Here is a 14,578-nt window from a genome sequence, read left to right as displayed (position 1 = left end):
AAAACAAGCCTCGTAATCTTTATATTGTTTTATCTAGTATGATTTTCGGTCAGATTTAAGTCTAAAGTGCCCAAAGATTTTTATGAAGAGATCAAAGGGTATATATGTACAGTAAATAAATTACCTTCCACTGCTAAAAGATCTTAACGCCGCACCTTAATTGTATTTTCTCGGTTAAACTAGATATTTCAACAAATAAAAGCATTTTTATGCCTCTAAGAAATAGACTAAGGTCTGCTAAAAATCTAAACAAACAAACTACCCGCCTAAAGCACATCATTAAAATTCAATTAATAAATTACTTTATTTTATACGAGGGTAATTCCCTTCAGGCGAGTCAATTCTAAATTGTACATAACATTATTGCATACTCAAAGTAGTATATTACCTTTGGTTAAAAAGAATTCGGCTTACTTATATAAAGGAGGTTATCAACTCGACAAAGGGGATTATTAAATGTCAAATCAAGATCCAAAATTTATTATGGAAGCCAACGTGTCAGAGGGTTTTTGAAAAAGAGAAATGGAGCTGGTCGATGATTTGACTCTTGTTTTTGGAAGAATAATCGCACAGTGGAATCAAAGACCGCATATCTATCATAACTCTTCTTTGTTTAAAGTCGTTTAAACAGATGCCCCGAAAAAAGGATACCAAAGAATGACATGACAATAGTTCACGATCTGACGAGTCGCGAGAAGCTGAAGCAGTTGGCATCTTAAAAGACTTCATTGGTGGGAGCATGCATGAAATGTTGGATACGATAAAGCTGTCAGAACAATTGCTCATTCCGGACGTGCAATGCAACCATTTTGACATGGTTTGAGCGCAATTCGAAAAAATGTCTGCCTCGTTTCGTGACCGTTGACGAATTCACTGGTACAAACCAGATACCTAGATACAATCAAAAATGTACCCGACACCCGCCGAATCTGCTCTGAAGAAAAATGTCTTATAGGTCGAGAAGATGATGGCGTTTCTAGGATTTACAAGCTATGATAAATATGGACCACCTAACGAAGGGACCTTTTTACAAAACTGAAATGCCGATCGAATCAAGTAATCACTGAGTAAAGGGAAGGTAGTACGTCTGAAAGGAATTAAGTTTTACAGGACACTAAACCCTATTTTAAAATCTGATAAAATAAAGGTTGTTGGAATGGAAGAAAATCAAAGCTTTCATTACATCCAGCACACTCCTTAGTAGTGTTTAGTTATGATTTCGTGGGGAATCACTACTGATGGTTAAGCCGCGACCGCTTCGCCCAGGGCGTCTTCTTTATTTTTTTTATTTATCTTCTCTGGTCTACTTAATGGAAATGAACGTGAATTTGTATGCGGCTAGTTACAATCTACAACACTACATTTGCCAAAGAGTCTAACGGCTACATTTTTCTGATAAAAAGGGTTGTAAGTTTCTCCATCATGTTGATTAGCAAAATAGAGTCATGCTCATATTTACATTTGTATATATGTACGTATGAATATATGTATATTTGAAGCGCTGAGTATGCGCACAGGAAACTGCCACCTATAATTGTCAGCGATGGCAATATATCTGTGTAAGCTTAGCAACAAAGGCAATAAATAAATCTCCCTTGTTGTTGTTTTTGGTATTTTTGTTGCCACCATTGCGTGTTATGGCGTGCATGCGACTTAGTGGTTCGACAAAAAAACAGAAGATTCAAACAGCGACTCATTTTGATTTTTCAGCACTGATGACATGTATTTATTATTATTGTTTTGGTTGTTGTTGTATCGTGCTGATGTGCTTGGCATTTTCAAATTGGCGTAAAGGCAATTAACAACAAAAATAACAATAATGCTATTAAACATCATAAGCGGCAAGCAATGACAATGATTTTAGCTAAGATATGTAAGATATGTCGTATGTTGTATTATGTATATGTTTGTATCTGTGTGTGGACATAAGGGTGGCCCAAAAAAATATCGTCCTAAATAACGCAAAAAACAAGAAAAAACATTAACTTCGGTTGCACGGAAGCTATATGTTAATAGCCTTCACAAATACACAATATTCCTTACAAGAACTTTGATCGGTTAGTTTGTATGGCAGCTACATGCTATAGTTATTCAATATGAACAATTTCTTTGGAGTTTACACCGTTGCCTTGAACAATAATCCATGCCAAATTTTGTAAAGATATCTAGTCATATACGAAAGTTTTCCACAGAAGAAATTGTTCGATATCAACGGTTCCAACAAATGAGCAGCTTTCTTGGGAGAATATAAGGCGAGCAAACTTTCAGATCGATATCTCAAAAACTGACAGACGGACATGGCTTAATCGACTCAGCTTTTCATGCTGATTAATTATAAATATTTTTATAGGGTCTCCGACCTTTCTTTTTGGATGTTACAAACTTTGGGGCAAACTAAATATACCCTGTTTAGGGTATACAAATTCCGATAAAGCTTGAGCTCTTAATGTTGATATTAACAGGTGCCGAATTGTGATTTTTGTTTTCCCATATATACGATTTAGTTAAAATAGAAATGTATGCTAGGAGAATAAAAATCTATCTACAAAAAGGGTGCAAATAAATTTAGCCAGGTTATAAGATGCCCTTTAATATATATATATATATAGATATAAATGATCAGCGTGACGAGTTGAATTGAATTAGCCATGTTTGTCTGTCTGTATATATGCAAACTAGTCTCTCAGTTTCAGAGATATCGATTTGTCAGATTCGCCGATATCAAACCAATATAACATATGTCATAAAAACTTATCGATCATGGATAAATTCTTGTTTAAAAACTGTTTGTCCAAAAACATTTTTCATATCGGACCACTAGCGCATATTAATATGTAGCCTTATAAAACTGAACCATAAAGGACAATTTCTTCTTTAAAAACTTTTTATTTGACGAGATAGAAATCTTAACAAAATTTGGCATGGATTATTATCTACCATGGCTACAATCTCCGAATAAATTTTTGAGATCAGACCACTATAGCATATAGCGGCTGTACAAACTGATCGATCAAAATTTAGTTCTTGTATGGAAACTTTTTTATTTGTTTGTCTGGGTATTATAGCTTCGAGGACACTGAAGTTAACGTTTTTTCTTCCTTTTCGCAATTTTAGACGATATTTTCACGGTATTTAAGGGCAAAAAATTAAAAGCTTTTTTTTTGGTCCACCCTAATATACTTAACAATGTATATATGTCTGGTATTTACATATGAATGACTGCGAATATAATTAGCTAAATATATATTTACATATATTTTACTGAACTTAGTTATCTACATTGTACTTGGTAGCACTCTGTTTTGATTTTTTACAACTAGTCCATTGGCCGTCCTCGGAAAGCTATCTGCAACAAACACACTTAAACACAACTACAACAACAAAAATAAACAAACCAACGCGTTGCACTCGATATGGGCACGTTTCGATGACTCCAATGTTCAACAATCGAAGTAATATTTATGAGCATAGCTTAGACCGGTCCCACCCGCCACTTAAGTCGTCGGACAGGAGGCTCATTAACACAAACGCGTATTTACACATGGTTTACTTTGCATTTCAATAATAATCTTCTTTTTGCTTGGTGCGAATTCGCTGCAAAAAGTTGGCATACTAGTAATAAAAAATTTTTTCTCTAAATATTGTTTTGTGTGTATGTACGGACTTATATTTATATGGCTAAGTACTGGTTGTAATATTTGAAAACGCCTAGTTGTAACTTTGTTTTGCTTTCATGTTGGAAAATTATGACTTGACTATTTTAAGACTGTGATGGTGGCATAAGCAGAAAATGTAGCGACGAAAAGTGTATATGGTTATATTATGATAGGCTCTTAGGGTGACCCACAAGATAAGAATTGCACTTGGACAAACTCAAGTCCTTTGTGAAGTCTGAAATTTTCTGTAGTTGATCTTAATATATCGACAATGCGAGTTGGAATAGTCACAAGTCAAGATTTCTTGACTGGCTCAAGATGAGAATCTTCAAAAGGGCTCAACCTTGGACTCTCAAAAAGAGGAAAGTTAAAACCAAAATGTTGGAAAGATAGAATCTTTACTTTCAAATAACTGCACGACCTAACATCCATTTGGAAGCTTACGACGTAGACAGCAACCAGTTAATTTGTTGACAGTTGTTTTCTCGGCCAGAAAAACCGGGCGACAACCACTGATCGCTTCAATATGTAAACCCGCGCACTGTGTAGTTAAGACTGATCGACTGAATTTCGTTTGTAAATGAGTCTGGAAATGATTTAGAAAAAGTGATACAGATCATTTGTCATCCGCTGCTGTCGATGAGCATCGTCATACCACATACATAGTATCCTACCCTATCGGAAGCAGTACCAAAAACGCTGAAGTCTTGCCAACCAGTCTTAGTTTGGACTGAGTATACAAGTAAGGAATACAGTGTTATTATTGGATCTCTTATTTAGATATAGAAAACCGCATCAAAAATAGATAATAAGTTCCAAAACAGTCAATAGAACAACAACAGAAGCACAAAACTTTTTTGGTTTCAGCACAAATCAGTTAATGATTTTAGCACCATCGAATCATCGAACCATAGGGTAACCTTCCCCCTTCATTCGCAAAATAACACGTCTCAGCCAAACTGCATTAGCGCATATATAGTTTTTACTTTACATTTTTAACATAGCCTTTTCCACCTAATTACCCTTGCCCGCTTCATACGGTTTCACAATTTTCATTACAATTTGGCTGATCAAAACAAAAACAAAACCAATTGTAAAATTCTATATGTTGAACTTGGTGCACAAACTGATTGGTTGCTAATACCTAACCGCTCAGCCACGACAAAGCTGCGGGTGCCCGTCGTTTGACTAATTCGCTCAGATCGGCGATTATGTGCCACTTGCATGTGTTGGGGGTCATGGAAATTGTCTAAGGTTAGTGTAGTCTCAGCTGGATTTCACACCGATGGTTCATGGCATTTGCGGCGATTTGCAGGTGAGGCGATTGCTTTATAATTCTGTACATGTTATGTAAGCGCTTATACTTATACAAGTATGGATATATATATATATATACATACATATGTACATATATGCATAGTTGTATAAACATATATAAATACATATGTATGTAAGGCGGTATTCATGATGATTACCTCTACACAAAAGACTTTAATTCTCGCAAATAAATTGTTTAATTAAACCACAGCATAACCGAATGAAAGAGTTCGTGTGAAAACTTAAACCAATGCGGGCTGAACTAAAGTTACCACTGCAGCAGATACACCGCGATTATTGTGGTTATATGTTTCGTTATGCACGAGTGATTCTTCAAGGAATTAACCGCTGGTGATTAAATAATTAAGAATTTTGCGAAAAATATATATATTTATAGGTAAATATTTAAATATAAGTGCCTATGTATATATATATACTATATGTATAGTATAGATATTATAACTATATATACGTATATACATATTTTGGTTTGTTTATATGTATACGAGTTATTATGAACGTTTAAACTGTGCAATGAGCAGGTTTTTCATTAGAGATGTATGTATATTTGTACTCTAGGGTGATTCAATATTATATATGGTAAATATAAGGCGACAATTTTTACATAGCATTTTTTAAGACTCAACCCCTTCAAATTTACATTCCTCTGTGAAGATGGAATGTATAGACTACTTTGCTTGCTGGAAAAGCAAAGTAAATGAAAGAGTCCAAACAGGGACATTCCAAAATTCTCTTCTTCTTCGACTACATCCCTGAAAACTTGGACCATTCCGTCGCAGATTCTACTCTTGGTGGCTTTTTCTCTGCTCATATACCGATAAGAAATATTTGGATGTAGCGAAGGCAATGGAAGAAGCGTTCTGAGCTTTTTCGAGAATGGGTCGAAGCTCAGAGGGTGTGGTTGGAGAGAGAGAGTTGTGTAAGAAGCTCTCTACCAAGCATAGTTTCAAGCTACCGAATCAGTGTAGCGTTTTTTAATCAGAAGTGCAAAGCAACGGAAATAATAGCGATGAGCTCAAAGTTAGTCAAACTCGTTTGTGTGCCTGTTCGTAATCGGAATCGCTGCAAAGCCGATGGGCCCGCAGAGAGAGCATCGTTGTTCGAATACCATCGGATCTCCGTTGTCCTCTTGCATTCTAGCGCTAGACCCATGGACCTCACGTGAATTTAGCGAACAACTAATTTCTAAGCGAATGCGAGATCCTTCTGAGTTACTCAGTAGAACGCAGGAGATCCACTGAACTACTTGCTCTTAATCTTGCCGCAATCGTAGAAGTTCTCACTAAACATTGCCCAATAGGATACATACATACATACATATATTAAGATTAAAAATGTTGTCGAATAGTAATTGTCAAAGTGGCGGAAGTTGAGGTGGAAACATCCAGATACCTTCTCCTCCATTGTCCAGCTTTTGCAAGACTGAGGTTGAATCATCTCTGCACTCATACTTTCGGCGAATATACCATATATATAATATGATATCAACGACTTGAGTATTATCGACTATTGGCATTAAATTCATGAATTACGATTACTGAAAAATTAAACTTAGTTTTACTTCTTGACGTAGGGACAATAAAAAAATTTCCGTCTAAACAATATTTAATTTAAAAGTTTTACTCACAGTCAGAAGCCGCTAAAAAATTCGCTGGAGCCGCAAAAAACCGGAAGAAAATAGGGACACTAGAAAAATTTAATCTGTTAAGAACAACTGTGATGTGAAATTAACATTAATCACTGCAACACATGTGACTTTGATATTACCCCTGAAAGTAGCACACTTAAATTATTTTGGTTGTAAAATGTAAGGAACACCCTAAATAGCACATACTATTAGTTTACCTTTTTTATTAAACAAAAAGTATAAATCATAAATATTATGTAATTTGTGTTTTCAGAAACGTTGAAAGTCAAGGTTCACGTTTTTAAGTTTCTATTAAATTTACTTGTAGAAAAAATATATAGAGAGAGAAAAATATTTAATTAACAATTTATATAAACATTACTTGGTTTATTAAAATTGTTGAACAATTAAATACGTTTAAAGTTTTAATTGTAAGATTAGTTATCTTAATGGTCACCTTTTATTATATTTTATTACCTAATTAACCCGTAGTGGATGTACTACCATACGGCAAGCTTGTCACATGCCGAACTCACCTAAATGCATACACACATGTATAAGGTAATTTATATAAACTAAAAAGATGAAATCACATAAAAATGTTGAGGAATGGGTGTGGCCAATTTTTATACACACTTATTATTAATATGAATTCAGACGTATATTAATCCGTCAAATAGTTTGTTATTATTTACTTTACGTGAGATTTAAGTTCATAAAAAAAAATTATGAAGCCCGACAATTAAACAAAAAACTCAAAAGTGCATAATTGTAATTTCAGCCACACGAAAAATTCAAAATTGCTCTTGTTTCCTTGGAACCGAGAGCTAAAGCAGTTTCGATCTTTAACTGGAACCTCCTCAATATCCCGAGTTAGGATTAATTTTGAGAAGGGTTGATAAACCAAATTAACTATTGTACCATTATATTTCCTAAGGATTTTAAAGATAAGGTAAAAATTATGATAGTAATCATGTAGTGCAAGTGCGGTCGATCTCTTCTTCTTACAAGCTCATGGTATTTCCCGGAACAATTAGTATTTAACTGCTTCATGAAGAGTTGAGGTTTTAAAAAAAAACCTTGAATACTACAATTTTTTTTTTCTTTGACTTTGATCTGACCGAGAAATTACGCCACAAACAACAATTTCAACCTATTTCTTAAAGTACAAAATTAACTACAATACGTCATAGATTCATGATCTTTGACCTAACGCAAAATGTTCATAATGAATTTATTTTCGGTGACCGCATATTAGAAATGAGTAGACATCATTGGCATATCAAAATCAGGTCAATTTTTGCAAATGAAAAAGGTTCTTCCTCAAATGAAGAGTTCCTGATTGCTTCTATTTTAAAGACATTGGTTTGCCAAACACCTTTCATCCCATGTAGTATATATCTGTTCAGGTACAATAAGTCAGTTTAAAAATCAAGATGATTTCACTCCAGCATGTCCACATCCATGTATAGTATTAATGTAGCGACCGATTGTGGTAGGCACGATCTTCGATTGGTTAAACAATTTATATATAAAATGATTGCTGCAGTGAAAGATCAGGAACAAAGGTCGTTACACAACAATTAAAATATCCTATCAATAGTTTAGGCATCGTTAAGTTTACAAAACGGGAGAATTAACTTTTAGAAGTTCTGAAGATTACCAAATACTTATACATATACATAATATGCGTAAAGTAATTTCATTGAACAACTGAAATCTGAAAATAATCTATAGGCGTTATAAGCTCGAGTAACATGATAAATAGATAATGACAATAACAATATGAAAAATATAATTAAGATTTTGTGTATACAAGTATTATTAAAAAGTCGTACCAAAAATTTTTACGACAATCCTGCTTAACTCCATTGTTATTTGTGTTATGGAAAATATAGCCAACCTATGAGTTCAGACTGGGTTGTGAGCCGAGAAATACGGCAACTGAAAAAGATAAATTGGCTTTGCGATAGCAGTGAGCTTTAATCTAGCAGTAATATTATATGAAACTACATACAATATTATATCAGAAGAACAGTTATGGTCTAAAATCATAAGAGTAATTTAGTCTTGTAAAGTAAGTATCTTTAGTATTGAAGAAACCACACATATAATAACTTAATATTCAATATCGAATATCATGCGTCTTTTAAGATATTACGGCTTTAAAGTCGATATATTTTCGGAAAATATCATTTCAAATCATCTTTATTAATTGAACAGCATTTCATAAAACTCTTATCTTACCCATAGAGAATTGATGCTTTTACCATTGCTTGACCGAGCTTCTTCTACTATTTTTGATCAGCGTTAACAAGCGTCTTTTGGGAACTAAGAAAAACTAATTTATCAATTGTTTTAAAAATTTATCTATTTAAAGAATACACAGTAAAATTTTTATATAAAAAAATTAAATATTTTTCGAGTTAAACACGGTCTCTGACTTTAGAAAAATTCCTTCTCTGCTGCAGTGATTTCCACTTCCTCCGTGGATGAAAATAAAAGTTAGCGAAGTTATTGTCCGTATAATGAGCTACGGTCGACACAAAAATTAAAAATTGATAAAATGGTGGCGCTTTAAAGATAAATTGAAGTTTACCCAAAATTTTGGTCGTTTTTTGGCCTGCCAAAATTTGATTTTCAACGATCAAGAAACTGACAAGTCATTGTATGAAGATCTACATATGCTGAAAACATGCTGAAAAAATGGATAGTGGTCGAAACATTTGTCCCAATCACTGCAGAAAATTCGAAAAAAACTGTTTTGGGAAAACTTATTTAAAGACAAACTTGTAAAGCTGACTGAACTGAATAATTACAATTAACAATAGAAGCATGAAACTAAAAATATTTGAACATTCATTTACAATTTTTGTGTAGTATTTTTGAAGGTATAGACTATCGAAATATGCAAACAAAATATAAAATTATTATTATTTTTTAATTTAACGCTAGAAGTGCACCTTAAATCGCGTCTGGATAAATAATGCTTAATATGAGAACCTTTTTCATGATAGAAAAGCACTTGAAGGTAACATCATGTTATTATATATATATCAATACTTACCAAAAGAGCAACCGTAATTTATGTGTAATTCAAACTGCATTCACACGGTCATGCTCTACGAAAGAGGAATCTTCTGTTTTATTAAACCAATGAGTGGACTTATAATATTAAATTCGCAGGTTTTCTAAGTATTAGCAATGACAACTACTTTCGAAAGAACCCAAATATTCTAACACCAACATTTTCTAAACTTCATTATAGAGCGAGAATGCAGTTATGACCTTATCATAAAAAATTCAAATAAAATACGTAAAATTGATTTCTCCAAAAGCTTCAAAGAAAACAATATAGTATAATATGAAGTAAACTGTCAAAACTTTGTTCGCTCGAATAAAAAAAATGATTCTTACAAAAGATAGATAACAATGCTATTCATTTCATTGATTTATTGATTTAATTAAACTATAATTAAACGTTTTTTAATAAAATTATATGTGTGTACCACAGTGAGTCATTAAGCACGTACAAATATTTAGATGTTTAGTCAAAACAAATTCCACAAAAGGCGTCCAACCGAAGCTAACGAGGTGATCCAAACACGTTGACCAACGACTACAAAAGCTTAAATGAAACAACATCAAAGAATGAGAGGAAGCAGAATTTTTTAAAGAATTTGAAGTTCATTAAAACTGCTTTAACCTTTTGCCCTTCGGTTCAAATCAATTGGAAAGAGTTAAGTTCAAAGTTTTTTTCTACACCAAAAAGAAAAAAGTAAACAAAATACGCAAATGAATTTTTAATCTATTTTAGATGCAAGATATGCAAACAGTTTTATATATATGTATATGGTATATTCCTGTATGTGAGCATGTTTGTGTGTATATGCAAGTTTGTGGCGGCTGAGCGCTAATAACTAGTTTCGCTTTGGTCACACAGCTTATAGGCCATAAAAAATATGGTCTTCATACATATGTACACATTTGACCGATTATACCTATACTATGTATACATATACATAATATACCATACATATACGTATATGCATTTGTTTATATACACGTGCTTGGAAGCATGTGGCGGCGACTTGATACTATATATGTATATTAAATCATTAAGTTTTCCGCATTTTATGGACACTCACACACAGTGATGTGACTTGTACAACAGTATATATTTGATCGTAAAATCTGTCCGCCTATATGATTTCCTTGTAACGCCGGAAGGTTTGCGTTTAAAGCATTTCAAATGAGCAGCAAAATAACCAGTACCACAAAACAACAACAACACAATACATAAACAACTAAATATAAAGCGGCGCGTAGTCGTAATCAGTCATTTCATTTACTGCGGTTGGCGTTTAGCGAGCGCGTTCAAACTGTTGATTCGACATAGACTTGAATTGACTTGCAATCGGTTGCTTCGGCTATTTTACTGACAAACAAACATACGTGCGTACAATGGGGTGTTTCTGTAACCCTTGGTGCATGGCATATGGCACTTGAATAATTCTACAAATTAAGTTATTGTATAATGAGCTCAGCTTAGCAAATACCGATAAGAAAAAAAAGTTGAATAAAAAAAATAAAACAAATACTCATACGCCACGTCTACCCTGTTAGAGGCACATAATAACATTTGATTACCGTCTAATGCCGCTTCCGTCGCTTCCGTTTACATGTTTGTTGTTGTTATTATTGTTTTGGTTGTGGTGTCACTGTACAGAATTGTGCGGTCAAATCAAGAGAAGTGGTCAACCTTCAAACTTGAAATGATAAGCACTAACTACCAGCATGACTACCACTGCTGTTGCTGTTATTGTGCTTGTGGCCTGAAGCTACTGGCATATGCCAACTCAAACTGCGGCTGTCATTGTGTATCCAATCTTTGTTTTTGTATTTTTTTGTCTTCTCTCATTTTGTTGTCACAGCTTGTATTTGACTCTCATTGACTTCGGCTTATAGTACGCAGCCGCAGCAGCAGCAGCTATTGTTGTTGTTTTTACGCTATGCACACGCCTGCAAACATCATTGGAATGTTTACAATTAAACATTTCATGTTTACATGTGTCCAAACAGCCAGGCATGTCATGCGTTTTTGCCGCCACCCACAGCTGGACACCCCTCCGGGCATATAGCTAAGACAAAAAACGGCTACCTCAATAATAAAATTCTGTATTTTCGGTATTCTCGGTTATATATTTTTTGGGTTTTTTTTCGATTTTGTGCAAATATCTCTCGTTTTCTCACTTTCCGCGCAGGAATTCCAATGACATTTTTGCAATTTCGAAGTGTCAATCTTAGCAGGCGTATCCAATAACTGAAAGATTATGGATTTATGGCCATGAACTACATGTATACACTTATATAAACATTTTCTTCAGGCATCAATAAACTTACGTATTGTTCAATCGCACTTTTAATGCGATCATTTTTTGGTTTCCTTGTTAGGGCATAGAGCCTCTACAAGGTCGCTTCAGCACACACGATAGAGCGATGTCGCTAATTTTGATGGTTACGACTTCTGCTTCCTTTCGAAATCCCTTCAAGGGATATCCTTGTAAAGCTATCTGGAGCCTTTGCTATCCAGTACCATTTTCTGCGCTTTATTTGCTTCAGTACAAGTTCCCTATATTTTTGGACGTAATTGTGGATGAATGCTTAGAGTTTTTGCGTGATAAAGTTCGAGACTAAACATGTTTCGAGAATATTGTGAGATTTGTGCCTCTCGCCTTGCTTATCTTAAAATTATCATCTGCTTCTCCTTCAGTTGTTATATAGGTTTGCCGATGTTTCCGTTGCGCATCACTGCCCATTTCGAGTCCGTGTACATAGCTTGTATCACAGGGATTATCTTGTAGGGATTCGCTAATACTTAGTGCCAGCTAGATGGAGTTTCTTTTTATCGTGTTGAAAGCTTTCTTAAAGTCGATGAACGGCTACAAAGAGATGCAATATGGTGTAATATTTTTTGATAGACCCGACCATAAAGAAGAGTACCATAAGCACATGCGTAAGAGCTGGGCCCTTCATGAAAAGACGCACAAAATTTCAAAAGTACACACAATTTTGTGTAGACATCTCAACGTTCTTATGTGGCCCTTCAGCTATTTGTATCTCTTAGCGCTCTATGAACTAATAGTCTTCATCGGTATACCTTAACCTTATGGGTTTAATTAAAAGCAGCCATCGAAATTCTGACAGTTAAAATTTCTTCAGACACTTAGCGCCAACGGGAATGGGAAAGCGGAGTTTCTAGGGTTCCAAGGGTTAGCGCTACTTGCAGTCTCTGCAGTTAAACTACATTTTAAAACTATTATAAACAGCATACTGCTAATAGTATTCAGTTATTTGCCAAAGAACTAACAACAGATTTATTTTCTTCATCAAAAACTTTTGAAATTTTCGAATAAAGAGTAATCGCCTTAGACAATGACTGCAAGAATAAAGTATTTTAAGCCCTTTCAATTCAACGTACATTAAAATATAGCATTCTGAGTGACGAAGTTTTGGTATTTTGAAATGTATAAAAAGAAATTTCGAATTGAGAAAAAATACAGTGCTGTTATCAAAAAGTGGATTGATGAGTATTGTTTGGGACCTGCACCAGACAAAGCAACCATTCGTAAGTGGTTTACTAAATGCTGTCAGGGTACATGGGCACCGAAGACAAAGGGATAAAAAATTTATAACAAACTCACAAATGTATTTGAATTACCGTAAAACGTAGTTAATATAGACTGCTGACACACTACGGACGTCAAAAATACATGCTGAACATATTGTTCATGAATATTTGGGTTTGTGAAAGCTGGATATCGGTTGAGCCAAACAATCGGATACAACCAATATAAATGATTACAAAATAGCTTGAATTTGCTACTGTATCTATCGCATTCTCTGTATCTGGACCCCCGCAACTTTTTTCTCTCCATAGATCTTAAGAGTATGCTTGCTGAATAGAAATTTTGTACAATGACGCAGTAATCCCCAAGGCAGAGACTAGTTTTGAAGAAAATATTTCTTTTACTACAAAGATAGTACAAAAAATTAGGAGCTCACTATAATCGGTATATCGGCCACGATGGATGGATTGATTTTACTACTCAAAAGAGGTTTAAATAAAAATATTTTTAAATGTTCAGTAGGCTTGAAAAAAACCCTTAATATATATAATAACCAAATAATTTTGTTTTGAATACGCTGATCAAATGTACGGCTCAATTTTAATTTCTATGCTTAATTCAACACATTGGTAACAAAAAGAGAATTGAATAAGCATTACCTTTCCGTATACGTCATTATCTTCACCAAAGCCAACTCAAAATCAGAATCAAAACCAGCTAAGAAAGGTCTTTGAGGTTACAATATACATGTATGCGTGTTGAAATAAATAATGCTAAGCAAGATTATATAATTTAACCTTTTCACTTCACACTTGCGTGCGTACGCTATTTACTTATCTACATACATGCATAGATAACATAAACATGTATGTAACTATGTATATAGGTACAGATATGCATGTATAAGCCTCCTTAGAGGGCAATGCTAATTAAAATATTAACACTCGGTTAAAGCAGGCGATTTATGGGCGTCACATGGGCAAATCCATCATGTCAAGACAACAAAAGTTTGTATTTATGTACATATGTGTATTAAATATGACTGAACATATGTATGTGTTTTTACAGGCCATTTAGCTTCAAATTAGTAGCTTGAGTGACGTCTGGTAAGAATGTAGAAAAATATATAAACAAATATTATATGTATATACATACTTGTATATATAATATATATATTTATTTATAGACCTGATACTTAATACTTACAAAAGCATCAGTTGTTTTAATTAAAATATGACCCAATTAACGTATACATATTTACATATAAGTATAGTTAGATATAGGAAGTATATAGTTATGTAATTAGTAAGAGTACAACTTCAAATGGT

General features: G+C 33.9%; 1 long non-coding RNA gene across 1 annotated transcript; it reads right to left on the bottom strand.

Moving 5' to 3' along the window:
• Positions 1-10,129: 10,129 nt before the first annotated feature.
• On the bottom strand, positions 10,130-11,415 carry LOC138855976 (uncharacterized). Its single transcript, XR_011395118.1, has 3 exons — positions 11,272-11,415; positions 10,328-10,380; positions 10,130-10,249 (listed from the first exon to the last, which is right to left on the bottom strand). It is a non-coding gene; the product is annotated as an uncharacterized lncRNA (long non-coding RNA).
• Between the last annotated feature and the right edge of the window lie 3,163 nt (positions 11,416-14,578).

The sequence above is a fragment of the Bactrocera oleae genome, chromosome 3 (assembly GCF_042242935.1).
Source record: "Bactrocera oleae isolate idBacOlea1 chromosome 3, idBacOlea1, whole genome shotgun sequence".
Classification (NCBI taxonomy): Eukaryota; Metazoa; Arthropoda; class Insecta; order Diptera; family Tephritidae; genus Bactrocera; species Bactrocera oleae.
This window is presented reverse-complemented; position numbering and strand designations above follow the sequence as displayed.